At 36.2% G+C, this 27585-nt stretch overlaps 1 long non-coding RNA gene across 1 annotated transcript in view; it reads right to left on the bottom strand.

Annotated features, from left to right (window-relative positions):
• Positions 1-5917: 5917 nt before the first annotated feature.
• Positions 5918-27585, bottom strand: part of LOC128080506 (uncharacterized) — a 57585-nt gene continuing 35917 nt past the window's right edge. The window contains exons 3-4 of the long non-coding RNA XR_008206707.1: positions 8888-8966; positions 5918-7519 (exon numbers count right to left, since the gene is read on the bottom strand). This is a non-coding gene — a long non-coding RNA (uncharacterized LOC128080506). The remainder of the gene's footprint in view (positions 7520-8887; positions 8967-27585) is intronic.

The following is a 27585-nucleotide window of genomic DNA, read 5'->3' as shown; positions in this document are numbered from 1 at the left end:
TTCTTATTCAGATCAAAATGCTAACTGTATCATAACATCCCTTTCCTGAAAATACTGTCTAATCCAAAAGGCTTTAATTTATTCAACACTAATTTTACAAGATATTTACTATCTGCAGTTTCCTCTGAAATCATTGTAGAAGGAGATGTTTGGAACCTTGCAAAACAATCGAATCTCTAGAGCTGTTACATCTACTTTTGAGATGGGAAGTTCCAATTATCTCCCTAAATGCTGTGTGGGAACTGCAAAGTGATATTTTGCAAAATGTATCATTATTTAATGCATTATTTGGACTGATCCCATAGTAAAATATTACATAGGCAATGAACTGCAACTATTTTTACCACTCACTTATCTTACACTACCTACTTAATGGCAACAGATACCGGTATGCCGAGTGACAACATTTTCAGTGTTTTAAATTTGAATGCAGAACATGAATGAGATTATATATCTAATAAATAAGTTGCTTCTAGCTTAAGATTTGCAATTCTCTAGGTCACACTGTTCACTAGAATAATATTTTCATAGGGTAACAGTAGTTTCTTTCAGAATAGCAGTTAAATGCAAACCAGCCTAATGCCTGTTAATCAGCTGAAAAACTGGTGCAGTCACTGAAAAGATCAGCTAAGTGCACTGTTCTTGTCACCTTTGTTTTAGCATTTACATTTATGTGGAGAACAGATTTTTCCATACTCAAATGACTAAGGACCTAGTCCAGCAGTTGCTGTGACATGATATTAGTTATATCTCAGCAAGAAGCAACAGTGTTACTTTTATTTTCTAAGGTGATATATATTCTAGATGTACTTACAAACTGCTGAGAGTCTTATAGTTGCTTCAATACAGGGGTACATCAGCATTCCAGTAAGGCACAAGCACTGAGAAACAGAAGCACATGCATAGCTTTTAGTGCCTGGAAATTCCCACTGAAGTCCTAAGAAAAAATCCTACTGAAATCAAAGGGATTACTCATATTGTTAAAATGAAGCTCATTACAGTTGGGCACCCTGTGGAAACATGTCCTTGAGCAAGGTGCAGCCATTCAATCCATTCCCACTCAACCCATTCATCTCACTGCGTTCATTTCATGCAGTGTAAATGAAATGGAGCCAGTGTTCCACTGACAGATAGACCTCACATCTTTTCCCTGTCTTCATGGTGAAGATCACAGGTCTCAGAACATATGTATGCACAATAGTGACTTCCTGACCCTAATACAGTAATACAGAGAACACAATGACTATGACCATAAAAACCATTAAAGAAAAGATTATCATATTCCAAGCATAAATTAGACAGTTAACTTTCTCTCCTGTGTTAAATGTGGAAAACTACTACCAGTTTTGATTTTTCCCATCTGTTCTATTCCAAGCTTGCCGAAAGGCTGATATTCTGACAGTAATCTGAGGCATGGTTTTGCCAACTGTTTCTTTTTGAAAGTCCGTATTCCATATGTTCTTGTTTTGCTTCTTTTTATTGCCCTGAAATTACACAACTAATAAGGAGAGAACTGCCAGTGTTTTCTACAATTAAACTAAAAGAATATATATATATATGAGGAGAGATAATTGGAATATATTGCCAATATATATTATTATTATATATTGCTATTATATTGCTAATGACTTACATCCATGTCTTGTCATAGCATGTATTTCTGTAATTCATGATTGTCTGTTAAACCTCACATACACTGTGTTTGATATACATCAAATACAGTCTCCACAGAAAGCTCATGATTTAGAACAAAGTATGCAGATGGAGTAAGAGTAGGGAGGGGGTTTATTTCCTCTATTTCAGACAAGAATAAAAAATTACTGGCAGGAGTGTAGAAGAGAGAATATAGGTTACAAAAGAAATTATTTCCAGCCTTTCCCTTCTTTCTTCCCTACCTCTTAGCCCAATCCATACAGAGTAATTCTGTTCACAAGACAAAACCTTCCACTTTTCCACATGGAAGTTTACAAGATTTCTGTACATTCAGCTCTGGGATTTATTCAATTCTCTCTGGTCTGCCATTCTTAAGAGGTAGATTTGCTGTGGGTATACTCTGTGTCATCATTCATAGCACTGTTGAATGTGGTCAGTATAAGTCCCATGGTATTTTGATGATTACTGACCAGCAGACACTTTTCGAACCATTGATTATTCTCCTTACAACTTATTGTTTCAGACTGTTTTCCTCTAACACTTCCATCATCCAGACAACAACTGCATTAAACTAAAGTCAATTATTCTCAGCCTTAAGATTTTTCTTCAATTTCAGACTTGAGAAAAAGATGTAAATGTAACTGTAGAAAGTAGATCTAATGGATATATGTTTTCTTATAAAGTGCATCTCATTTATTTATTTAGATTATCACTGTTTTAACAACATTAATATTACTGATTGATAAATAGCTGAAAACACTAATATACTCTGAAACTGAGACCTATTTTCTAGATTTTTATTTACTCATTCATTATTCATTACAGACAAGCAGCCAAAATTTGTCATCATGATAACTACTATATCAGTAATGTTTTATATTATATATTTCCCCTCCCTGGAAGAGTTCAAGGCCAGGCTGGATGGGGATTTGAGCAACCCGGTCTAGTGGGAGGTGCCCCTGCTAGAGGGAGGTGTTGGAGCTAGGTGATTTTAAGGTTCCCTTTCAATCCAAACCATTTTATGAGTCGATTCTATGATGCGTTTATAATATAGTAGCATTTGGAACAGTGAGCCTTATTTTCCTCTGCTATGAACATAAATGAAATCTCTCAGAGAAACTACCTGGTGTTTACTTCTATTGAAAGCCTATTGCACCTATCAAACCTCCTTAGGAGATTTCTGAGGCATTGGTACAAGTAAGAAATCATAATAATGACCACCCTCAAATGACTTTCAAGATTTGCTGAACCTGCTCTAAAACCCTTTCTCCCTTTTCCTTTCATGCCATACTACTTTGTTTTAGCTGCAGTTATTTCTGAGGTGAAAACCTGTTGCTGGGAAGCTTTCAGCGAGATCAAGGAACTGATATGAATCGTCACATAACTGCTCAAGATAATGCCAAGGAAAAAGTAAGGCAAATATGTCTACATTACTTTCAGGAATTGTAGTCTGAAAAATCAGTTGGGATGCTGATGTCTATTAAGCTATTTGTAAAAGTATTCTATTAATCACAGAAGGGGTTGAAAGTGACATTAAAGCCCATCCAGTTCCAAACTCCTGCCATGGGCAGAGTTGCAATCCAGCATATCAGGCTGCCCAGGGCCTCATCCAATCTGTCCTTGAATGCCTCCAGGGTTGGGACATCAGCAGCTTTTCCAGGCAGCTTGTGCCAGTACCTCACCACCTTCTGAGTAAAGAATTTTCACAGAATCACAGATGCTGGAAGGGACCTCTAGAGATCATCAAGTCCAACCCTGCTAAAGTAGTTACCCTACAATAAGTAACACAGGTAGGCATCCTTCTGGCTCTTGAATATCTCCCTAGAAGGAAACTTCATAACCTTTCTGGGCAACCTGTTCCAGTACTGTATCACCCTTACCATAAAGAAGTTCTTCCACTTGTTTGTATGGAACTTCCTATGTTCAAGTCTTAGGCCATTACTTTTTGACCTACTGCTACACACCTCTGAGAAGAGCCTGGCCTCATCTGTTTCCTCTCCCACCTCTCTTTAAATATTTACAAACATTTATCAGATCCCATCTAAGCCTTCTTTACCCCAGGCTGACAGACCCAGGTTATTCAATCTTCCCCCACAAGGGTCATGCTCCAGGCCCTTTATTTCCTTCCAGCATCTCATCTAAAACTCCTTTATATTAGTTTAAAGCCATTCCCCCTTGTCCTATCACTATCTGCCCACACAAAATATATCTTGCTTATTGGCTCCCCTCAATAATTAGCTTGAAATTGATGTCACCAATAATTCTGTTTAACAGAAATCTACATGCTTAAATAATACTTTTCTAAAGAGAAATAAATTGGCAATATCAGTAGCCTTGATTTGTACTTATATATATATAATTATTATTTGAATGAATCTAAAGTAAATGTATGTCTTGTTTCTCACTTCTATTTACCCAATTTTGACATGTATTACCTCCACTGAACACAAAACTCACAGAATCATAGACAGAGGAACACAGAAGCTCAGGAAAATAAAAGGGCTCCGGGATCAAATATGCATGTATGCATACAACCTCTTCCATAGATTAACTAGAGAACAATGTTTTGTTCTTAAGTCAGATAGCTCACTTTTCTTTGTGATCGACTATAACACTGATTGTGTTCTGATTAACAGCCAATTTCATGATGAGCACATAATTCAAATTTATAGTCATTTGTTTGTAATGTGGACTATCAGAAAGCTTTGCTCTTAATTACACTGATGTTTTAATTGCAGTGTTCTACAATGCTGATTGGAATTGTCAGTTTGTGAAAATGATTATTGCATATTAATGCTAATTGTATAGTTATGTTCTTCTAGTATGATATGAACATGAGTTGTGTTCTCCCTCTTAATTCTACTGTATTCAATTATCATTAATATATTCTTTATTAGAAGCAGATGGGCTGGCTTTTCAATAGGAAGTGTTCTACTATGTTCCTGAACCAGTGACAGATATACAGAAAATGACAACGTGTAAGGATTGCATTGTTGAGGTTCTGCACATAGTTATTGATTTAAACGCACATAAATTAACAGGCTGCTGTAAAACTCTGGATTTACAGGAAAGTTCTAAGAGCTGATCAGCTAACAAGTAATTATCTTATTGATGCACTTGTTGATAGTTCAGCAGATTAAATGTTAAACAGTAACTACAGTAGTATCCTCTGCACCAATCTAACCTAACGATATCAGTATTTGTCTGTAGACAATTTTATCTGACCTTACTTTCAAAGTGTTTATTTAACCTTTACTTCTAAGTTCATTGCCTTCTTATCTGCATTATGCTAAAATGAAAGACAGTTCAGATAGCTACCACAATTAGATGACAACGCTGATACCAACCATGCCAAAAAGATAAAAAAAAAAAAACTTGCTACGCTATCCATTGCCACTGCTACAATGTAGGCTTCAATATCCATTTTAAAAGCTCAACACATCAGTAAGCCACACAAAGTGAAGAATAGTTCATCTGTTACCAGGTACCTAGGATGCATTTCCCACTAAAAGGAAAGATCAGCCGTCATGGCTGATGAAGCCTAACTTTGAGGGCTGAGTTCTGGCTTGCTCCATCCCGTATTTGTATCTGCAATACCTTAACATCCACTCTACTTGGGAAACCAATAGAAGTGGACTCTGAAATGCCACAAGTAACCTGCCCATTACAGATGTGGAATCATCTTTGTTTAAGATCCTGGTCCAAGACTTGGTCTACAAAGGATATGACATAATATCATTAATAATTTCAAGACAGAAAAATCTTGTGAGAGAGAACAGCTCCCAACTACTCTCTTTCCAATGGCTTTTATTACAGAAAGTAATGGAGACAACATTGGTAACTTGCTCGTTTCTTGTGAGCTACAGAGAGTGTACTTCCTTCTTGGGAAGTAGTGTTTAATCTCTGGGAGCAGTTCTTACTGGCTTTCATCAGCCCGAGATGGCAGGCATCCACCATCCCAATGCTAACACAAATATTTCTGCAGAAAGTAATCTTTCCCAAGCACATTATGTTTCTTTTTATAAATAACCAAACAGCTTTGTGTGTACTTATATTGTTGGATGTAGAAAGCCATAGCCCCACCCACACTCTAAATTGGCTGGATGCAATCCACCTCATGTCCAAAAGCCATTTAGCTACATTAATGCACAGCTAAGCCTGAGCTAATAGGACCTGCTGTGAATCCCAGTGTTAGTACAATTATGTTTTCACTGTGCCTTCACTGTGTTTTCTTTTTAGTCTCAAAAAATTAGATCACACAAGCTGATCATTTCATTATTTACTTCAGAATCCAAGTAGAAGTTATTATGTACGTAGAGAGTTTATCACAGATAGAAGCTTAAATACTAATATAAATATTCTCCAAAGTAAAAACAATAGATTTAACAGGTATGTGGTAAACAATAAATTATTTCATTCCACTAGTCCTTTATTTTCTTTAAGATGACAGGCAACACAATTTCAGAGTTCACAATAACACATCTCAATTGATGGACTACTTCCATGTATTTTACTCCAAAGAATTAATGTTTGCATTTAATATCATACTGTCATTATCTTGTTTCCTCCACAGTGAGAAGATTTTTCTGCTTTCTGCAGGTGCAGAGGACCAGCTGAACATACCACAGCCTCCCTGTACCCCTGCTATCAGCATACACAATGATCACTAGTCATTATGCATAATTACATGGTTGCATGTATTAAATGTTGTTATATTGCATGACAGCACGTTTTAACAGTTAGGAATTTACATCTCAAAACTTATATAGGTATTTTACCAACATTTCAAAAGCAACGTCATGTTTCAGGAATGTGTTTTTCTCACAAGTTATACATAACTTATCTGATGAGCAGAAGGAAAACGTAATTAAATAAGTGCAAGGAAGGCATGTTTTTCCTCTTCATTTTCTGTGTGTTACCATCTGGTTCACTGGTAACCTAGAAATTAAATTTATCTACTACTAGCTACCTGAAGAATTGGAATTGGAGAGAGGAAATAAAGGTTAGTGCTCAGTATTTGTTTTAAGATAACATTGGTTCCAGGTGCACTAGAGCTAATACTGCTAAGTTATGCTGCTGTGTAGAGAAATATACATTCAGATGAGCATTAAAAAAATTATTTTTAATTAAGGTGAACAAGTCAAAGTTGATTTAAAGAAGGACTGCTAGTCTGAGGCCCGAACAATACAAAACTTGAAATAAAACTTCTCCTTTTTCATGAATACAAAGTTGTTTCTCATAATTATTTGACAATATCTGGAAATTCTGCTAAAACTACCTTTAAAGAAAATTTGAGGGACAGAAAATTCTCTGTGGAATTAGAATCAGCTTTAAACAGATTTCTTTAAATCTGTCCTAATCTAACGGCAGCACGGCATCTCTCTGGGAAGTTAAGTGACAACATCATAGCAACATAATGGCACAGAATAATTAAAAGCGTGGGAGTGGGAACATGCAGGCCTTGCAACAACGAATATTGTCATCTTTCTGTACTTTATCAGCACTGGGGGTGATTAAGGGATCGAGCCTGCAGGAAAGGTCAGAAGATTAACAGGTGTTTAAGGGAGTATAACAGAAATGAAGTGGCAGCTTCCATAGCAACAGTCAGGAGGTGGAGAGACAAAAAGGAAAAATAAATTAAAAAAATGGAGTACATCATAAAGTAAAGGCTCTTACTCACTCTCATAAGTAGTTTTGGGATGTGGTGACATACAAGTTGCCTAAGCAAACAAGTAATGACATAATTTTTCTAATAAAGAAGGGGAACTTAGGTAATGATTCTGCTCACATGCTGTCCCTTTTCAGTTTTCAGTGGTGACTGCTCTTTCAGAAGACTCTTCCTGGCTTCCTGTCCCATGCCGTGTACCTGTACCAAGGGTGAGCACAGTAAAAATTAGTGGCAAATGATAGTGTAGCAACATTTCTACATCCATCTTCTAATCTCATTGCTTTCTATTCATTCTGCTTGCTCACTCTGCAAACTGCTATGAGCCAGGTGTTTCTCAGCTCAGTATCAGAAAATCTGGCAGAAGAGGAAGCACAGCAGGATATTGCAAACAGGTCTTCCATTACACATTTTCTGGATGCTTAGTTACACCACAGACATTCTGAAAGTCAGAAAGAACCATTGACTCCGTTTTGAGAGAGAACACATTTACTGCCAGCATCAGGGCAGAGAAGTATGAAGTCAGTCAAAGGAAGAGTTGAAAGTTTTAAATGAGGCTCAACAAGTTTGCATTCTCTCTTGAATCTCATGTTTTCATGATCTCCAATTTAAATTTAAATCCTTTTGAACTTCTTCGCCCTTCGTTCCTCTTTCTTTGGAGATCAGAACCTAAAACTTTAACTCCTATATGATTTTGACTTTCTACCTTGTTGTCTTTATATATCACAGTCATCTGTGCACTTGCCACTAAGCACCAGCTTTGGGAAGAAACATACAAATGGTTTTCTACATCTTACCAAGCCTACAAAAGTAACAGCATGAAAAGTAATCTCTCTGGATCCGGAAGAAGATTAATGTCTAATCACAGACTGTGTATGAGATCACCACATTATTGAAATCTCTCTTAAATGAGTACATAATGACACACTGTGACTGGAACAGTTCAGTTCAAGGCTGTAACACAGTATTGTGCACAGAATAACCTGTATTTTATTGAATGGTATCCCAAGTACTATGATTTTCATGAGTTTCTCCTTCGTTCTACTGTATCTTCAGACTTGTTTAGTTTTCCCCATTCAGTATTGTCTAGCAACTTCTTCCAAAGCAAACATCTCTACTTTTACGGTCTCTTAGCCTCATCAAGTGCATTTGAGTTTTGTTTTCTTATCACACTACAGAGCAGTAAGTTTTTCTCCCTACTAGAGGATTTTGCTTGCACACATACACCGCATATATGATAACAGTAGGTATAACTGTGGTATGATCCATTTATTCTACGTGTATGATATTTTAAAATTAGTTTGAACACTATTAGTAGTTTGGCACAGCCACAGAGGATTCAAAGTAATCTGAACAGGGTCCTCAGACCCTGAAGAATCCTTCAGTCACACTTACCATGGTTCTTTCCTCAAATGCTTATGCAGCCAATGCAGAGCAACTTAGCTGCTTCCATTAAGCAAGAAATAATTTATATGTTATGAAGCATGTGTCCTAAGTGGGAACTGGCTGAAAAGAATTAGCTATAAAGAAAAAATGCAACATGAGACTGGACAGAATACATATTCTTACCTGACGATCCCGAGCTGGTTGTAGTTCTCAGTCTCCAAGTCCATGACTGAATGTATTAAACACTACAGACTCACTTTTCCTACACATATGAAAAAATACAAAATCACTGCTTTTTCCCATTGTAAATGTTTTGGTTTGTTTTAGACTCTTCAATTATAGTACTACTTCTTTTCTGACCATTTTTGGTTCCTAAGAAATTTTGTACCTGTCAGTATCTATTCCAATACTCAGCTTTTGTTGTCAGTATCCTTTCAATGGTTACACAGCATCTGGGGATACTAGGGTAAAACAGCCCAGCTAGAATTCCCAGAACACATCTTCATAAAATCTAACTTTTTACCATGAGCACCATGAGAAGATGTGTGAGAACAAGTGGGTGAAACCACAGGAAGGGCAATAATTGAAAGGAAGGCCTTGGACTAGATTTCTGTTTAATGTAACAGAATCTTAATATACGTTTATATTTTAAAATTTTGTTTTTAAATATTTTCAAATACAACAGCATGCATTTAAAACTAAAAATATCCTCCCTTACATATTTGTATTAGTTGTTTATTGCATGCACATTTTTTCCTTTTTTTTTTTTCTTTTATCTCCATGGCCTTGGAACAGATTGTACAGCGTTTGGTAAAGATTATATTACAATGGAACTGCAAACTGACACCTTAAAAAATGGGAACACTGCAAGCTATTCATAATTAATATAACCAAGGTTTCACCAAATGTTTTTCTTTAAATTAAGAAAAGTATCAAATTTCATGCCAGTTTCATTATCCTTAAATATTTATGCAAGATTAACTGTTCAGTTCTACGTCTCAGTTTTCATAGATAAGCAAAAATAGCAAAAGGCCAACTGTTGAAAATGTAAAAAGTTTCAGAATGCAGAGCAGAATGAGTTATAGAAGTTTTTGGAGGACTCAACAATTTTAAAGAGTTGATTACAACATGTTAAAATAGAATCAAAACCTGAAAGCTAATCTACATTAAAACTGTCAGTATATATTTGTCTTGTATGTATACACATACACAAGAGTGCTTATGCTTTACATCTTTACAAAACTTTCAGAATGAGAGAGTAAAAACTTACATGTGATATTGTTGTTGGTCAACTTAGAAATCTAAAATAATGTGTAAAAATCTATAGAATTTTTATTAAACTATGTTCTCTGAACAGAAGGACATCCACAAATATCTAAATTGAAGCTTAAGTGTTGTCCAGTTGTACCTTCAAAGATTTTGTAAATTCCAAAATACATTAATTTGGAGTTCATTTCTTAGTAGTTTAATTACAAAAATGCTTAAGGCAATCTCAGAGAGGGAAGAGAACCACCTTTCATTTGCATTTGGGCCTCAAATGCCAGCAAAGACATTGTTCAGTCATTATCAAGAGTTTATATTACAGCTGTTGCTCAAAAAACTGATATGCAATGTTTCAGTTACATAATCTAATCAATGAAATACTAGTAAAGAACCCTATTATTCATAGGAAATGGGGGAAAAAAAAGGGAGAAACTCTCCTAAATATATCAATTTGTGTTGTAAGCATAACTGTTCAGAATTCAAAATAACAAAGCGAGTGAACAACACACAAGGTGAAAGTACTCACAAGCATTTCTGAAACACTCATCAACTAAAACCACAAATTTCCTTTGCAACAAGAGTTTTGCTAGCTGAAGTAAAAGACATTAAATTCCTTTTCAGACAGAAAGCCACACAAAAACTTTTAATAAAAGATACATCTGCCATTATTTCTAAGAGTCCTATATATACCTAGCCACAAACCCAGGCCTTCTACATTTTCTATAATTTCTGTTTTACCCTCTTCTTTCATATATTTCACTGTCTATTTCTTCTCTATTTCTTTCACTGTTAAAGTGGGGAATGATATATTGTAAATAACTGACTCCAGTTCTTCATGCTTTTGGTGGGTAGTAATGGTGATAGAAGGATGGGTGGACTAGATGATCTTGTAGATCCTTTCCAACCTTGTGGTTCTATGATTCTGTGGTGCATTGTTACCCACCAGAAGACTGTAATGTATTTGTCCTTTTAAACTAGGTGGGTTTTTTTGTTGGGTTGTTGTTTTTGGAAGGTTTTGGAATTGTATTTTATGTTTTGCATTTACAAATAGATCATAAATGTGTGGTTATTAAACACTTACATTTTCTTAAATCAAGCAGTGCTGCTTAGTTGCTATGCCACAGACACACAAATAAATAAATAAGAAAGCATAAGACTGTTTCTATATTTGGATCTTAAGTGTACGATTGAATACTCACTTGTAGATGCCAGTTTTTCAGGGAAAGAAAATGCTTGCAGAAATTTGCAAAATAGGATTTACGGAGCGTTAGAAAAAAAAATAACCATTATTATCCTGGGCCCCCTGACATCTCCCAGGTAACTCATAAAAAAAACACCCACAAGAAATATGAGAGTTTGCAGACTGTAAGCTAATTGCATTTTCTCAGTCTTTTGATTGCAAAATGTTTGGTGACCTATGGATATCCTTTAATAGGGATAATGATAACCAAAATAACAAAAGCAATTCAGCTGTTGTTATGTTTAGGATTTCTATGCAGGGAAAACGTGAAAAAGTACAAATCTTTTACAGACAAATTCAGAACCATCTACACAGTCTTGCACAGAATAGATAAATGTAAAAATACGGAGTTATATAGCGTATATGTTTGTGAGTTAATGCCAACATTTACAAAAAGAGCAATTTTAGCATATATAAAAATACATATTAAAAAAAACTGTATCTTTTAACATAAATCCAAAGGATCTGGTAGCTCAGTTTAAACCTATTATTAGTCTCCTGCCCATAGTGGCTGACCCAAAAGGAGAAAGCATGAAGATGAGCTGCAAACCTTGCCTTTCCACAGAGCTGCTCCAAGAGTGCCAGTTCCATTTAGCAGCTGCAGGGTCAGGGGGAAATTTGTGGTTTTGGAAACACAGTATGTCACTGTTTCCAAAACATTTTCCTGGAATTTTTTTTTTTTTTCTGAAGAAATTTTTATTTAAGAAAAAAGAAAGAAAGAAAGAAACATGGATTTGTTCCAATTTGAAAGTAAGCCAAATTAAAAAGAAAAATAAATCTGTGAACTATAAAGCCTGCTATTCAGCCTGCCCCACTGCTGTGGCATTCTGATTTTTTCACATGCTCCAATAGCACCTTAGCCCGTTTCCTCTTCTTTCTTCCCCGAGTCCTCCTAATTCATTCAACATGGCTTTTGCCCAGCTTTATTTTCTCTTTACCACTGTCATCTGCCCTTGTTGTTTGCTGGTGCTCTGTATTTCATCAACCAGCCTGAACCTCACTGGGGGCAAAAGCAGAAGATCAGAGCATCGTTGCGAAGATTGCTCTATTCTTATCTGTGTCACCCTTCATCTGTCCGAAGAAGAGCAGCTCTTATCCCCCTTTGTTAAATGTCACATAAACCCTGCCTCACCACAGAGTTTATTGTTATTGTTACACGGGAATTTGTGCTCTTGATTTTTCACTTGAGGTTCTTTGAATCTGTGTTCTCCATGGGAAAAGATTAAATCCCAATGACAGTAAAAAGAAGTGGTGGATATTTTGACTATGACATCATATCTGACTTGATAAACCTTCCTAAACTTTGTAAATTCTACAATAAAATCATGATAATTGCTAACAGTATTATTTTCCCATCTGCTGAAAGTCACTTTTCCTGAAACAATTACACAGATAACATATTCAATTAAATCCAAGCTTTTATCCTGAAATGAAATCACCAGAACAATGCTACAGTCTGAAACGGGTGCACGCAGTACAACTATGAGAAACTTAAATCGAGTCGGGCGGAGAGATATTTCTAGGTAGACAGTCAGGAAGACAGATCATGAATTATTGCACTTCGTTGTCATTTGAATACACATGAAACAGAAAATGATTTTTTTTTAATCTATTTTAAGGATATTACAGGAACGGTTCTTAGTGACAGGCAGGCATATAAGCTCCTTCTGTTGCTTTCAAAATTCTAGCCCACTTTCTTCTCTTTATCTCAGGCATAAAACCATAGAATGCAAAGCAGAGAGCATCCAAAAATAAACATCTCAATAGCAGAAAACAATGGGTACTGTTTTGCACAATACATACCTTCAGACTGATGAATTTTAGCCCACAGAGCTAAGGATATTCCAATATAAATTTACAAATTCAGAAGGATGATACATGTGATTCAAGACACTTCATACCACAGACAATTAAAAACCATCCATCAGCTTCTGACTAGCAATCACTTTCCCCAAAGAACTAGAAATCTGCAACAAATGTTAACTTTCTGCCCATAGAAGTGGCCTGTTTTGCTGGCTGCAATTTCTGTAGTCAGATGGCTCCCTTTCAACTACATTCATTCCAGCAGGTCATGTTTTGTAAAGCCTCTAACAACTAATTAAAGTTTTATTTCAGATCTCTAATAGCTCAATCAATAATTTAGGGAGAAAAGAAAACATTTTCTGGGAAAGCATTAGCATAAGATTCACTGAAGCTGTATCACTCCTTCTGGCCATATCTAATTTCAGCAAGACGAACGAAAACACAGTATAGCTCAATGTCATTTTGTGCTGTAGTGTTCGCTTTGTATCTTGGAACAACTCTAAATAGCTTTTCTGCTAAAGCAATAATCAATTAGCACTAAATCTCATCTGCGGCAAAGCAAGATGTTCTCCTTGAAATTGGATAAAAATTACATTTTGCAAAGGTTCTCTCATTCCTGCACCACTTTCATTTAAATGCTGATATTAAAGAAATTGAAAACTTCAATTCCAAATTCCACTGGATCAGTGATAGTCAGAAAAATTTTGAAATAAGGATCTCCAGAGGGAATCTCGTACTTCCAAACTTGCTTACTTTAACTCATATATCAATTTCTGAGTTAAAGAAAAAATCTCTGTGACAGGAAATTGTTTGGATTTTCTTTTTTACTCAATGCAAAAACTACTTAAGTACTCAGAATTACATCTGATTGTGAAAAATAGGAAAAAAAAAATCAGTTAAATGAGCTGTAAAACAGACAAGAGAAAAGAAATATGATAAGAAATGTAGCCAGGTACTGTAAGTAAATGGGAAAAACATCACACAAAAGCTGTCTGAAATGTCTTATACCTATTTTATATACTTTGATGTAATTGTATAATTATATTGTAGAAAACTAAAATTCATATAGCAGGCATTTATAAGCAGTTGGTTAAAAAAAATAAATAAGTTAAAATAACTTAGCTAAAAAGAAATGGATGAGATTATAAAGACCTGGCAAATGTTAAAAAAAAAAAAAAAAAAGAAACAAATATTTAGCGAGTCTCTCTTCCTAGCTCCAGTTTTAGATACAGACACTGCATCCATAGCAAACATGCTGGAGTCCAAAATATTTCACTCTGGTTTGCATTTTGTTAGCTCAGCCAAGGGGAAAGGCACTTAAACACCATCTTTCAGTCTTCAAAAGGTAGGAGACATCCCCTTGCCCCACTGCACTCTTCTACAGCTGTGGGAGAAATCCTTCAGTCTTCTCTCCCACTGTAGCAGTAAAAACAAAGAGGAAATTACCTTGGTTAGAAAAAGAAAAGCCATATTTGACACAGTCTAGAGAGGCAGCCTGTCTCCCACTCCTGCCTGTGAAGCAGTGTTACTTCAGACCAGCTTATGGTTGTCAGCAGCCTGACATGTGATTTGGACAGAGCATTGGAAGTGAACACGGTGAGCTCATCTGCTTGTGGCATCCTGAACAAGCTGGCCTTGCAGAATATGCAATAGACAAAAAGCAAGAATCTCTAGAGAAACCTTGCTGTAAAACTAAACTTGCTGGTCTTAGGGGCCTCATATGTTCAAAGATTCTAGCTACTCAGGAAAGTTATCTATCATACGATTTGATAAGTAAAAGGAATAAGTACATAATGTACTCAAACTCGCACAAACAACTAAAGTTCTGGCTTTTTTTTTTTTTTTTTTTCCTCCTCAACATACTCTATAATGTCTTTCCTCTCCAGCTTGTCTTGGAAATTTCTTGTTTTTTGAAACCATTTTTCCTCTGGGCAAAGGAACCAGATTATTGGCCTTAACGACTCCTTAGATCACCACGTAATCTGGAATGCACAACACCCTACTGAGAATTATACAACAGATTTTAACTAAATAGTTCTTACACTGATTTCTGATACTTTTTCTTTTTTTCTTGCAACCAAATTGTTCTGCCATCATTTATGATTACTTGGCATTGTTGTTGGAAAGAAATGGGATGTTGGCAGATCCTATATGTAAAATAGACTTTGCCAGAACAATGACACTTGGAATCCTAATTTACTCAAGGGAATAATCAATTCACTGTCAAAGCAGCTTCGATGTGAATAAAAGATTTACATGTGTTTATATGCCCCTTTCAAAATTTTTGCTTATTTAAAAAAAATCTGTAGAAAGCTTCTGCATACTGCTTCTCATAGGAAAAAAAATATTTCTGTTTCCTTATAGTTCCCAAAACACTGTCTCACTTTGCACCTCTGAAGCATCTTTGATGCAAAGATTATGATCAGAAAGCTGCCAGGATCAAGGTATTTAACCTGTCTTACCACAGATATCAAGCCGAGGTAACACAGAACACTGCTCTGAAGCACACATAACAGATTTGCTTTTTGTTTCTTTCTTTAAATAAGAAAAAAAAAAAAAAAAAGCTTTGGTGTTTTAAACAGTCTCTATCAAATTCCCCCATTTTATCTGAAAAAGAACTAAGTCACAAATACCTCACAATTTCTGGTTCAGTAGAAATTGACTGTTGCTTTGTGTGTTGACCAGAAAGTAGTGCCTCCTATTTCATCATGTTGGCCCACATCAGAGGTGGATGGTGGTGGCATGGTAATAGAGGTTGAACCTTTCCACCAACATTCCATTACATTTTGCTGCTGCATGACAGATGGCAGTAGAAGGGCACTCTGACAAAATGACATCGGACTTGAAAGTGCATATGAAGCAAAGGGGTGAAATTGGATTCCAGCATGTTGAAAAAAATTGCACCTATTGACATTCATTGACACTTACTGAATGTTTATGGAGACCAAACAGTGGAGGTGAGCCTAAAGAGTGGTGCATTTTCAGCCGTAGTGACAATAGGTCACCCACCTCTGCTGGTACAGATTTTTATGAGCACAGCATGCAGGCTCTTGTTCACTGCTGGAAAAAATAGACAGCGAATGGTGGTGACTATGCTGAAAAGCAGAGTTTTGTAGCTGAGAATTTGCTCTATTGAATAGCTATATTTTTTTCTTTGTATTTTGTAGTTTCCATGGAAACAAATAAAAGGCATTACTTTTGGAGAGACCCATGTACATCTCTACTGAGGCATACCAAGTGTGGAGCAATATTCTATGGATATTTTCATCTCTTGAACTGCCTGATTTAGTGAGCACACTGACCTTGCTGAAAAATTTTTAATTAGGGATTGTAGCTTGATTGTTGCTATAAACAACCCAGGTATTTCTTCCATACAAGCAGTGTACACCATTCATTCAGCCCTTAAACAATACAGACAGCATTATTTCTTCTATCCAGTATAAATGATAACAAAAATAAGATTGTTCAGAATGAAAGTAAAAGGCAACTTTTTACTCACAATTATTATTTTTTCCTTTTTTTCAAAGCCTGTGTCCTACTCTGTTTCTATTTGATCTAAGGACAAATTTCCTTTTCTGAGCTGACTGGTTCTTGACTTTCAGGTACATCTTGTTTCAACAGAAGACAGAGGTCTTTAAAACCTTACATAGCTATTATCCATATAAATATCTTCAGATTTACCGTTTTCTTCTAGATCAGCTCTTAGTAAACAGAACAACAAGAAAAAAAAAATCATCTACTTGAGGGAGCTGAGCACACACAGCAAGTACTCAAAGGCTTCTGACTGAAGGCACTACAGAATTCTACTATTCAACAGAACTACCTTACCTTATAAACTTTAAGCTCTTCTCTATGCTGGAAAACTTAAAAGATAAATTAAGTATCGAGTGTATGCTTAAAGCTCAGTAAGCACTCTTAGCAATCCCATGTGTGAACACTTCTATTCTGGAACCAGCCTCCTCATTCCAATTAGCTTAATTCACTTTAAGATACTTTATTATGTCCATTTTCACATTTCCATGAAACACAGTTAGAAAATTTCACTTGTGACAGTCCCGTGAGGTGGCTAGATACAGAAATGGGTACAAATTGGAGATTTTTTTTTCTAATTACTACAGTCAAGTTCCAAGGACATAATGCACAATAGGTACAGCGGTCCTCTCTCAAGAAAACACTTTAATTATAGGTTGCTGGCAGAGATACAAAGGAAAGCTGGCTATCGTTACTGGCTGAAGGCTTTGATCTAGTTAAATTCAGAAAAAGCAATGCAAAGCGGACAAAGCAAAGTAATTACGATTATCTGGAGGAAATACAACAATACTAGAGCTGGTCTTCGCTCTTCACAAGAGATGTGTTCTTTTGTTAAGGCAGCAGGCTTGACCTCTATGTATTCATACAGCTAGGTCAGAGCATGCACAAATATTTAGCAACCTTTCTTTCCTTACAATGCTTAGCAGGGCAAACATGTTTGATGACTGTCATTAACCATATATTTGAAGGAAAAGCATCTGCTCTACAGCACGTACACAGTTCTTTTGTGTATATTCCTATGTGCTACTATGTACCTCATCTGTGTGATATCAATGATTCGCAAGGTAACTGAGTCCCAACTGTTATTATGAAATAATCATAATGCAAGGACAAATGCACGTGAACAAGATTGTGAGAAAAAAAAATATATAAGGGGAAAAAAATCCCTAGGAAATTGTAATTTCATGCAGGTAAAATGTTCCCCCTGCCCCACCCTTTCACCCTACGAACCCATTGCATTTACTCCCCTGTACCATTAAATCCCTTGAGAAAAGAACAACCTACCTGCAAACCTCGTGGCCATCTACTAAGTGTATATCTAGAGCAGCGGGTAGACAATTTGCTGCCCATGGAAGGTCAGCATCCCCATGCAGTTATTTCAGCACCTTTATTAATTATCTCAGTCACCTTTAGAGGTACCTATCAGAACCTCACCCTAGATCTAGTGGTGACTGCTGCACTCCCAGAACAGTCCCACTTGAAATGACCAGGCTGAGAACAGCTGTATCATGCACCAGCTCTGCTGACTATATGCAAAATACTACACTATTCCCACAGGTAGGCATGGTGTAAGAGGAACTCAGCGAAGACTCTTGAAGCATTGGGTAGCTCAAGCTCATTTCTGATTCTCTCTTGCTTGTCTCTTGCAGAGAGCAGGGTGCCACCATTTACATGTTTCACTTTCTGAAACATTAAAATTTGGGATGGAAACATTTTAGCTCATGAGAAAAATATTGCATTTTACCCTTAGTACTTCCAAATTGCATACTTCATTCTGCACATAAACTGAGACTTTTCTGAGATTAATTTGTTTCAGCACAGAAAAAAAAAGAAAATATTTTGGGCAAGTGCATTGCAAAATGCCTCCAACACATCTCAAGTTCAGCTTTTCTCATTACTGGACTATTGACCCCAACCATTGTTAATTACAACTGCAACTTTTACAGCATTATTTCATAATTTCCTAAGGAAACGTATTTCCTGTCCTTTGGGGAAGAGAAGAAAATTCTTTACAAGGAACACAGAATCAGCCAACCATTCCTGTCAAGAGACTGGACCTCTTCAATTTCTTTTGAAAAATAATATCTAAAAGTATTTATTCCTGAGGGGAAAAAATGTCAGTTTTGTGGAATATTGGAAGACTTTCTTTTGTAGCTTATGTCATTTAAGATTTTGTGGGAACTCATTTTCTGATCACATTTTCCGACAGTTGTTCAAAATATTGTGTTTAGTATCCCTTCTTGTAAGAATTTTGGAATGCTTTAGTAAAATGCAGATACAGAGATGTTTCCCTTCACTTTCAAAATGATGGACTTCAGTGAATTCTTAGCATCACTAGGCATCTTTTACTATTTTTCAAGGAGAGGTGAATCATTCTTTTTTGCAAGTTCATGAATAATGCATTGTATTGGATACAATGCTCAGTCATGTGATTATTAATACATCTCTCTCATACAAGCAGTTCTTAATCACCCAAGGCTGCCGTTTTTCTGAGGCAGCTGAATAATTTCTTCTATTTCATCTGAGGGTTTTGAGCTTCCCTGCTGAATGGCTCAGCACTCTTTTAAGTCTGAAGGCACCCATCCTACCAGTTGCTCAGCATCCGAGTCCCGGATGGGACTTTGGGACCCTAAGATACCACCTGAGCAGAGTGGATATGTTGAGCAGCAGGATAAAACTCCCACTGCCCAAAGCTGTCAGGAGACCCAGGGTGAAGCTGCAACTACCACCAGCACTGCAGCAACAGTTCTTTTCTTCTGACCCTCCTCACTCCCCACCTTGCCCACACACCACCCAGGCATTTTTTTCCACCTAGCTTCATGCCAAGTTACTAGCAGGGGCTTTGTTTATCCTCACATCTTACTATAATCTTCGTACACCCACTAATTCAGCAGGCTTTGGGATATGACTCAAAGGAACAAGTAAGAATCTTTTTTGTTTTAAAAAGATATGCTTAAAACAGTAATATATAAATGAGTTTGAGGTTATGAGCTGTACAAATATCGCAGACCAGATACTATTTTGTGTTTGATACAGTGCTTGTCCCTTATTTCTTTGTGTTTTCCCTGTTGCAACAGCAGTAAAGCGTCTTTTTCCCCCTGTGGCTTTTTTTTTCCAACAAGATCTTCTCTAACAATTACTACATCTCAGTATTTTCAGGCCCAATATAAAATGTATGTTGACCTGGCATATTCTGCTTACTGGTTATATATTTCTGCAGATATAAATCAGGTTTATGTAAGGAACATAAAAGCGAATTTCAGGGAATTTTCAGGGAATCGCAGAGAAGCATGATATAACTAGGAAAATAAGAATCAGTATAGCTGATCAACAGACCTGAATGAAGGCAACACTCCTGCTTTTTCCCCTCACTTTTAAAAATCCTGAAGTTCTAGGTTTTTTCCATAAGCAGACTACAGTCAAATAATTTTTTTGAAGACTACATTTCTCATTCATTGAATAATTATCCATAGATGCAATATGCTTATTGAATACCCAAATTTGACACCCTAGATCATTCACCATCTCTGGATTTGAATGCAGTTGTCTCACATTACTAATTTCTAATCTTCTTGCATGGCAGTGAGTCTCAGACTCCCATTCTTGTTTTGCTTCAGCAAAATGTCATATCCTGACAAATTGGTGTAATGCAGGACTATCTCAAAGGAACATTTGGATGTGTTTATACATTTTACTGGCCTTAAAATGAACCACAGACAAATACAGAAAATAAAAATTAAAATGAACTCCTTGTACGCTGAGTAAAGAGGGACAAGCTGAGGCACATCACTCCCAGGGAAGGCTTTTACAAAGAATGATTCCAAATCATCATTCTACATCCTTATCCCAGAACTCTCTTGTGCAAAATTTAACTTTAATAAATTGACTACCCAAACTAAAGCATATAAATGGAGTGTTTACTGCATTATGAATAAAGTCCTCTTAAAGCACCAAAATCTGTTCAAATTCAATATACATATTCTTCTTAATGATACTGAGACACTTCCCCAAACTCTTGAACCTAAAAATCTGTGCCAGGAAAAAAAAAAAGCGCCATGTGGATTTTATTTATTTATTTATTGTCTGTAGCAGGAATGACCGCTATGAGGTTCTGTAAGCAACAGTGCCATAGCATGTTTACAGTGCATCTTGAGCCAGTGAACTCCCCAGTGCTCTCAGGGCCTTCACCCATCACCTGCCATGGACCGCGGGCTCTGTGCCTGATGGCTGTTCTGCAGAAAGCCTCATGCTAAATTTTGGCAAAAAATCTGATAACCCCCTAAGCTATTTAGGCTGTATTTGAAACAGCACTTTCTGGACTGAGGAAGGCTGTACTTTTAAACATTCCAGCCCAGCTGGACTGCAGGAATGAAATATTAACTTAGCCAGCAAATATGCCATTTCAGTGAATGCCCCAGGCCCTTGTCTGGCTAGAACAGATTTCAATAGCTGCAGCTCTCTTATTTTATTCCTTCCTATTGTCTGATCAAGAGTCTTTCTAAGTTCCTGTCTACATTATCAGTTTATGAAGCAGGTTAGATAGGAAATTCATTACAGATGCTGCTATTAAGTGGCTTACCTCTACTGAATTTCTGCTTTTCTGTTCAATTTGCTCCTTTTTACTCCATTAAATCTCTGCTACAGAACTGTGCAGTGGTCACATGGTAAAAATACAGCGTGCCATTTATAAAAATAAGATCTCATTAAACAGTGATCAATATAAGTCTTTTGTGTAGGGAAGGAAACTCATCTCCTTGTGGTGTAGTGTACACCTGGTATTCAAAGCATCCCTGCAAAAGAGGACATACACAAAGCAGAAGAAAGCACCATGATACCTATTACTGTGGAACATAAGAGTTATTAAGTGTTAGCTGAGTGCTCACAGAAAGAATTAGTTTGAATAAGGCCATTTGGAAAACAAGTTCAAAACACCCCAGGAACAGAGCAAAGTTCCCCTGGAAGAGAATTGGTTTACCAGATTTCCTTCATTCCATCCTCTGTGCAAACTCACATTTCCATAGCACAGATTGTGATGTCTGGCTAAGTTTTGATACAATAAGCATGTTTCAATCTATGTGAACACATTATTTTCACGAATTGATATCACGCAGGTCACTGATTATTCAAATAACTTCAAGGAGCTTTGCATATCTCTGCTGAAGTGCTGTAATTTTAGAGATATTCTCTTCTTAATGGAAGCAAACTACTTGTTAATATCATGCATAACATCATCTGCAAATAGCACATTGCTGAACTAAAAGGCTTTAATGTATTAGACCAGTGGACAAAGAATCAGTCTCCATGGCAACTCTATATTAAATTTTCTTGCTACAACAATCGTGAAGACAATTCAATCAACTCATTTGAACTGAATTCTTCTATCTTCCTAAATGACTCTCAAATATTTCTTTTCCTGAGTTTTTGTCTTAATTTTAGGAGAAAAAGAAAAACATAGCAAAATGGAAGGCTGAATGAAAGATCAACTTTGGGAAGGTCAGTGAGTCATTCTACAACTCTGATTAAAAAAAAAAAAAAAAAAAGAGAAAACACATTATAGCTTAAATATGTTAAGTGTTAGACACACCACCTACCCATGAAGCCCAGGCAAGATCCACCAGCTAGGTCTATGAAGATTTTATAATATCAGTTGTTCACTTCTGAGCTTTCATTACATATATGAGGGACAAAGTAGAAATCACTTGCTACCAACTGCCTTCTGCAAAATGCTCCCTTACATTAGAGGCTTTCCCTAAAGCCTTTAAGTCAGTTCATAACTGGATATCCAAATACAGCACGCTTTCCAGCTTTGAGCTGACCAGAGCTCTTTGCCAGGTTAGTCTTAGAAGTGGGTTGGCTGGTGTGAATATCCATACACTTTATCCCTGTGCTGGATTACTGCAATGTAACCAAACAAGTGTATCTTAGAAAACTCCATCTGACACAAACACAACTACTCACCAGCTGAAGCTACCATGAGATATGATAGCATAGCTCCAAACTCTGCACTGATTGCCCACTGAAAATGGGCAAATGAGCAGTGTCATCCCAGGTAAATGGACTATCTTGATACTGACCTTTGCTGTCTATGAGATCACCTCTCTGCCTGTGATCACTGATTTCTATAGCAGCTCTTTTCCACTGAAACCAATGATTGATAGACATAAACATGCCACAGTGAGGAGAAGACTTCACAGAATAGTAGGTAAAATTTTGGACGCAATTTCTGATGAAAGTAAAAGCACAGAAATTCAGGAGGATTATATATTCCTTCCCACTTTCCCCAACTCATGAACTGAAACAAAAAATAGCTGACTGCTGCCTTCAGAAAAGCAATAGATAATGAAAGAAAGACTCCTGAATATTATTGCCTGAGTGGTTCAAGTATACAGAAACATGACTTATGAGAGAGCCTACATAGTCTGTGATATGAGTAGATATTGCAATCTCCTGCTAAACCCCTATAGTATTTGTATTTTGATCATCCTTTTTCTGAGCATAAGGTTCAGATGAGCTCAGAGCAAGAGCTGAAGTGGACCTTACAATTATTATCCATACTGCTAGGAACATTAGCATAATATATCTCTATTTATTATGAAATAGCATCTGCATCCCTTCTTATACTGCCTGAAACAATGATACATTAATTACTTAGCAGGGTCTGTGCTTGCTACACTAATAATTAACACAAGTATCAGTGAAACTGAGACTTATTGCAGCAGACTTAGTCCTGAGGTTAAAACTGTTCATTCACCTAAATTCACTTAAAAGAGGAATCCGATTAGACTGAAAGATCTGAGAGTTTTAAGTATATTTAAAGCTTTAATGCTTTATTTATAAAACATACAAGCAGGAACACGGTGTGCGGTTTCAGGTTTCCGTTAAAATACTTCACATGTATCCATTTGTGCTTATTAAAAAACCCACACAATTTAATCTGACCATCTCAAAGAGATATAGGTGGAATGTCTTCAGTTTCCAGGTCACATCTAATTATTTTAATGAATTGATACTACAAAGCTACAACAACATCCCAAAACCACACCATCCTTCATGACCAATTAAAATTTGATCTTAACTCACTCTGATCTTACCAGTCATTACATGTATTACTCCTTAATCCCTCTTTCCTGTAACATCTTTAGGTTTGACTTTAGGTTTGCAGAATGTGGGCAAAGACACTTAAAAACATGAGACACCAAACGAATGCCTACAGGTAAAATGTCTTAGAGCAATGAAGTGTCCATTTATTTTAAAAGCAATGAGGTTTAATGGAACATTACTGAAGCTTTTAATCTTCACTCGAAATATTTCATGCAGGCTTTTTCTCCTGGGAGCCCTGTCTGCAGAGATCCTAGAGCTGAACTGCAGTCAAGCTGCTGTGTGAGCAAAGATTGAAGTAGTTGGTGCTTAAATTAAATTGCAGAAACCTCACAGCAGAAAACTACCATTACAAAAAAAACTTAACATAAAAGCCTTTGTCTTTAATTCCCTTTACAAGATTACAGGCTTAATTACAATTTGCAGCAGGGCCACACCCTACCTCCACTGGAGTTAAAATGGCTTCACAGGGACCAAAGTTTTGCCATCAGCATCAGCCCATACACTGCAATAACGTTCTTAACCTCAATCTCTGTTCTTAACCTCAATCTCAATCAAAACACTTTTTTCCTCATAAGCAGAATTTATTAGCTCTCATCCACTGATTCACTAAGTATATTTTCATTGCTTTAGAATCAGAAGTGAATCACATTCACAGAAAGCAACCCCATGAAAGACAGTTTGCAAGAGCTTAAATAAACACACTCAAGACCTACCATGTTTTCGAGCTACAGGTACATAAACCCGAGCAAAATTACTTTCTTTTCTGTACTTATCATCTCTTAAGAGCACAGTTCCATTGCTGTGAAGTTAAGCTGTGCCTATGTTAACGGGGTCAGCTAAGCATCATATTCTTCCCTTTGAAAGGTTTATGTCACCCATCCTTCCTTCTAATGCAAGAAATTTTCTAGTTCCAGAGTTCCAGTTAATTCAGTATGTCTGTGAGATAGTAAACGACACTTGGTTTTCTATGAAAAAGAACATACTCTGAAAGGGATATGAAGGACAAGAGATCACATTCAGAATATTCTATATTTAGATAAGATTTTTCTTACAGTTAGATTATATTTTTCAAAATAGTATTTAAAAAAAAAAAAAATACTACAGCAGGTGCCCCTTCAGGAAATGCTTTGTGGCAAGGAGTTTGTATGTATGCCGTAAGTGGTTTCAAATAAGAATTATTTCTCCTGTGATACAGGTGACTAATTAATCATCTGCACATACCTAGAATATTTACTAAGCATAATGAAAAGTACTTTTTAGGAGCTGTATTTTAATCATTAGCTCACTCCAAATGCAATTTACTACAAAGCCAGCAAATATGATTACATACGTAATTCTGATGTGAATACATTATAGTATTAACAAACGTAATATTGATCTGAAAACTACAGTGTAATTCAAACACAACAGGAGGTTACCTACACTAAGTAAAAAATAACATTTTTGAATCTTCATTTTTGCTTCAATCTGTACTCCCACACAGAAGACTCTATCATTTCAAAATGCACTTTACAATTAGAATACAGCATATCACAGCCCTTCTGTGGTAGAAACACTTCCAACTGCCCTTGTAATTATTTAAATCAGATGTTTAACAATCTCATGCTTTGTTGTGTGTGAGATAAGCACAAAATTGTTACTCAAAATTCCAAAGCATTTAAGAAATCAGTGAAGAGTTTGTTATGCTCATGAGAGTTTAAGTGTATGCGTGTATGTACACACTCACCCACATAAGACATTCTTTTAAATTAGCAAGATACTAGGTTTCATGTAAAAATGAATAAGCATAAATTATATTCATAAGGTCTCAGGGTTTTGAAGATAGAGCTTGCTCAGCTCCAAGGGTGACAGGATGCCTCACTCAGATGTAACCCACCACCTACTTAAAGCATCTGCTCTCAACAGATCTGGAGGACATCAGCAGCCCTGGAGCCACATCAGAGCCACTTTGGTCCTCCTGCCTCTCCCAAGGTTACTAACTTGAGTGTATTCAAGTGATACAAAAGTTATGCATCTTCCAAAGCTAAAGCGGTCTCAGTGGTGGCTCAGTTAAAGAGCAGGACGAGTAAACACATTAGAGTAATACAGACTAATCTAAACTATGGAGACCACTCTAGACTCTGCATGAGTACATGCACTTAAAGTCACACCTCAGGTGCTATCTATATAGCAGACATAGATGAACTTCTTTTTAAAGTTTGAATTCATCCAGAGACCAATTTAATTTAACCTTTATGTATTACTCCCATAAGCATTCATTCTTTGAATTCATTACTCCTTTTTTCAATTCTGCTTATCCAGTAAATAAAGTCACTAAAAATAATTAAAGAAATAGAGTATTCTTTATCCAAAAGAATTTTTAACTTTCATACAGACAATTTAATTAAATCAGATTCTAATCCAGTTAATTAGAGTTCAAACTTGACTCAGACAGCCCTAAAATGTATTTGTTCCATCATCCACATATCCATTTAAAATTCTAAAATAAATCTTTTCATTTTCCACATCTTCTAACAGTAATAATTATAAAACCAGAGTGCACTTTTTTTTAACAGCTATTAATATTTTTTAGAAAAAGTGAGAATGATTATCCCCATTTTACAGGTGGGAAATCTATTTTCCATTTCATTAATGATACCCTCTTTCTCCACATTTCATTAAGTCACTAATAACAGCATAAGGGATTATGAAATACTGCCTTGATAGTATTTGTTGCGTGCACATTTCTTCATTATTTTTGCCCCAGAATAACTTGCTTTAGTGCAGTCTTGAAGAAGCTTTGGGAAGAAATGGAGACTTATTAATGATATTCAAATCTACATGTAAAGCCAAACTGAGAAATCCTGAATTAATGAAACTTCATGAATGGCAAGGAATGGCATATAAGCTATTTAATTAACAAGAACTCAGAAAGTGAATGAAAGACAAAACCAACCTATTTTATTCTTCAAAATACTTGACATTTTAAAATTCACCCCTTGAGAAATTTCCAACTCTTAATTTGGTGTGAATTATAGCAGATCAAACACAAGTGTAATGCTTAACTGCTTGCCCTCTTACAAAAATACAAATTCTGTCTTGGATTCAGCCCATACATAGATATGCATCAATTCCAGAAAATGTGACACTGGCATCATCTGAAGATTACAAGATAAATAGGCTGTTGACCAATTGAACTTTCTGCTTATTTTCACTTTTAAACAACTGAAATTGCTACTGTGGCCACCATAACCACAGCATTTGTGTTATTTCTTTGAGTGCAGCTGTAAAATTGCCATAGTGACCTTGAAAACAGAACTGGTATGGGAGCAGTACAGTAGAAAAAAAGACATGGGAAAAGAGAGTGAAGCACAACAATAGTTTTGATATCTCCATGGAAATTCAGCTTCATTTCCATGCTGCCAATTACAGCTAGCTGAGATTACTGAATTTCACTTCAAGTCTCTCCCATTCTGTGGCCAACAAGATCTAAAAGAGTGTAACACTCTTATAGTGATAAGTGATTTAGTTTCAGGGGGATATGTTAAAGAACATGGCCCAGAGCACAGACAGCTCTGGAGCTCTGGAATATTACAGCTGCTGACAAACTGGCTTTTTAGATTTGTTCAATATGGAGTTTGCTTTTTCATACCTTTTCATACCTCTTCTGCAGTTATCCCAGTTATATTAAAAGCTATTTAAGAAATACAAAAGGAAAAAAATACTAATTGTCCTCTTCATAACTATATTCTGTGTCACTTTTTCACCTTTAAGCACACACTGTCATGTCTATAAAGTCAACTGTTTGGGGCAGAGATTGTTTATGGTATTTTTCATACAGGATTTGCACACCTTTATACACTTTATACAAAACTTACAAAATATTTGTTGTTGACATGAAATGCTGTTAGCATAGCTGCTTATTAAATGAACACCTACGTAGGGATCTTTTTACTCAACAGTG

The sequence above is a fragment of the Tympanuchus pallidicinctus genome, unplaced genomic scaffold (assembly GCF_026119805.1).
Source record: "Tympanuchus pallidicinctus isolate F22 unplaced genomic scaffold, pur_lepc_1.0 scaffold2, whole genome shotgun sequence".
In the NCBI taxonomy this organism is placed as follows: domain Eukaryota; kingdom Metazoa; phylum Chordata; class Aves; order Galliformes; family Phasianidae; genus Tympanuchus; species Tympanuchus pallidicinctus.
This window is presented reverse-complemented; position numbering and strand designations above follow the sequence as displayed.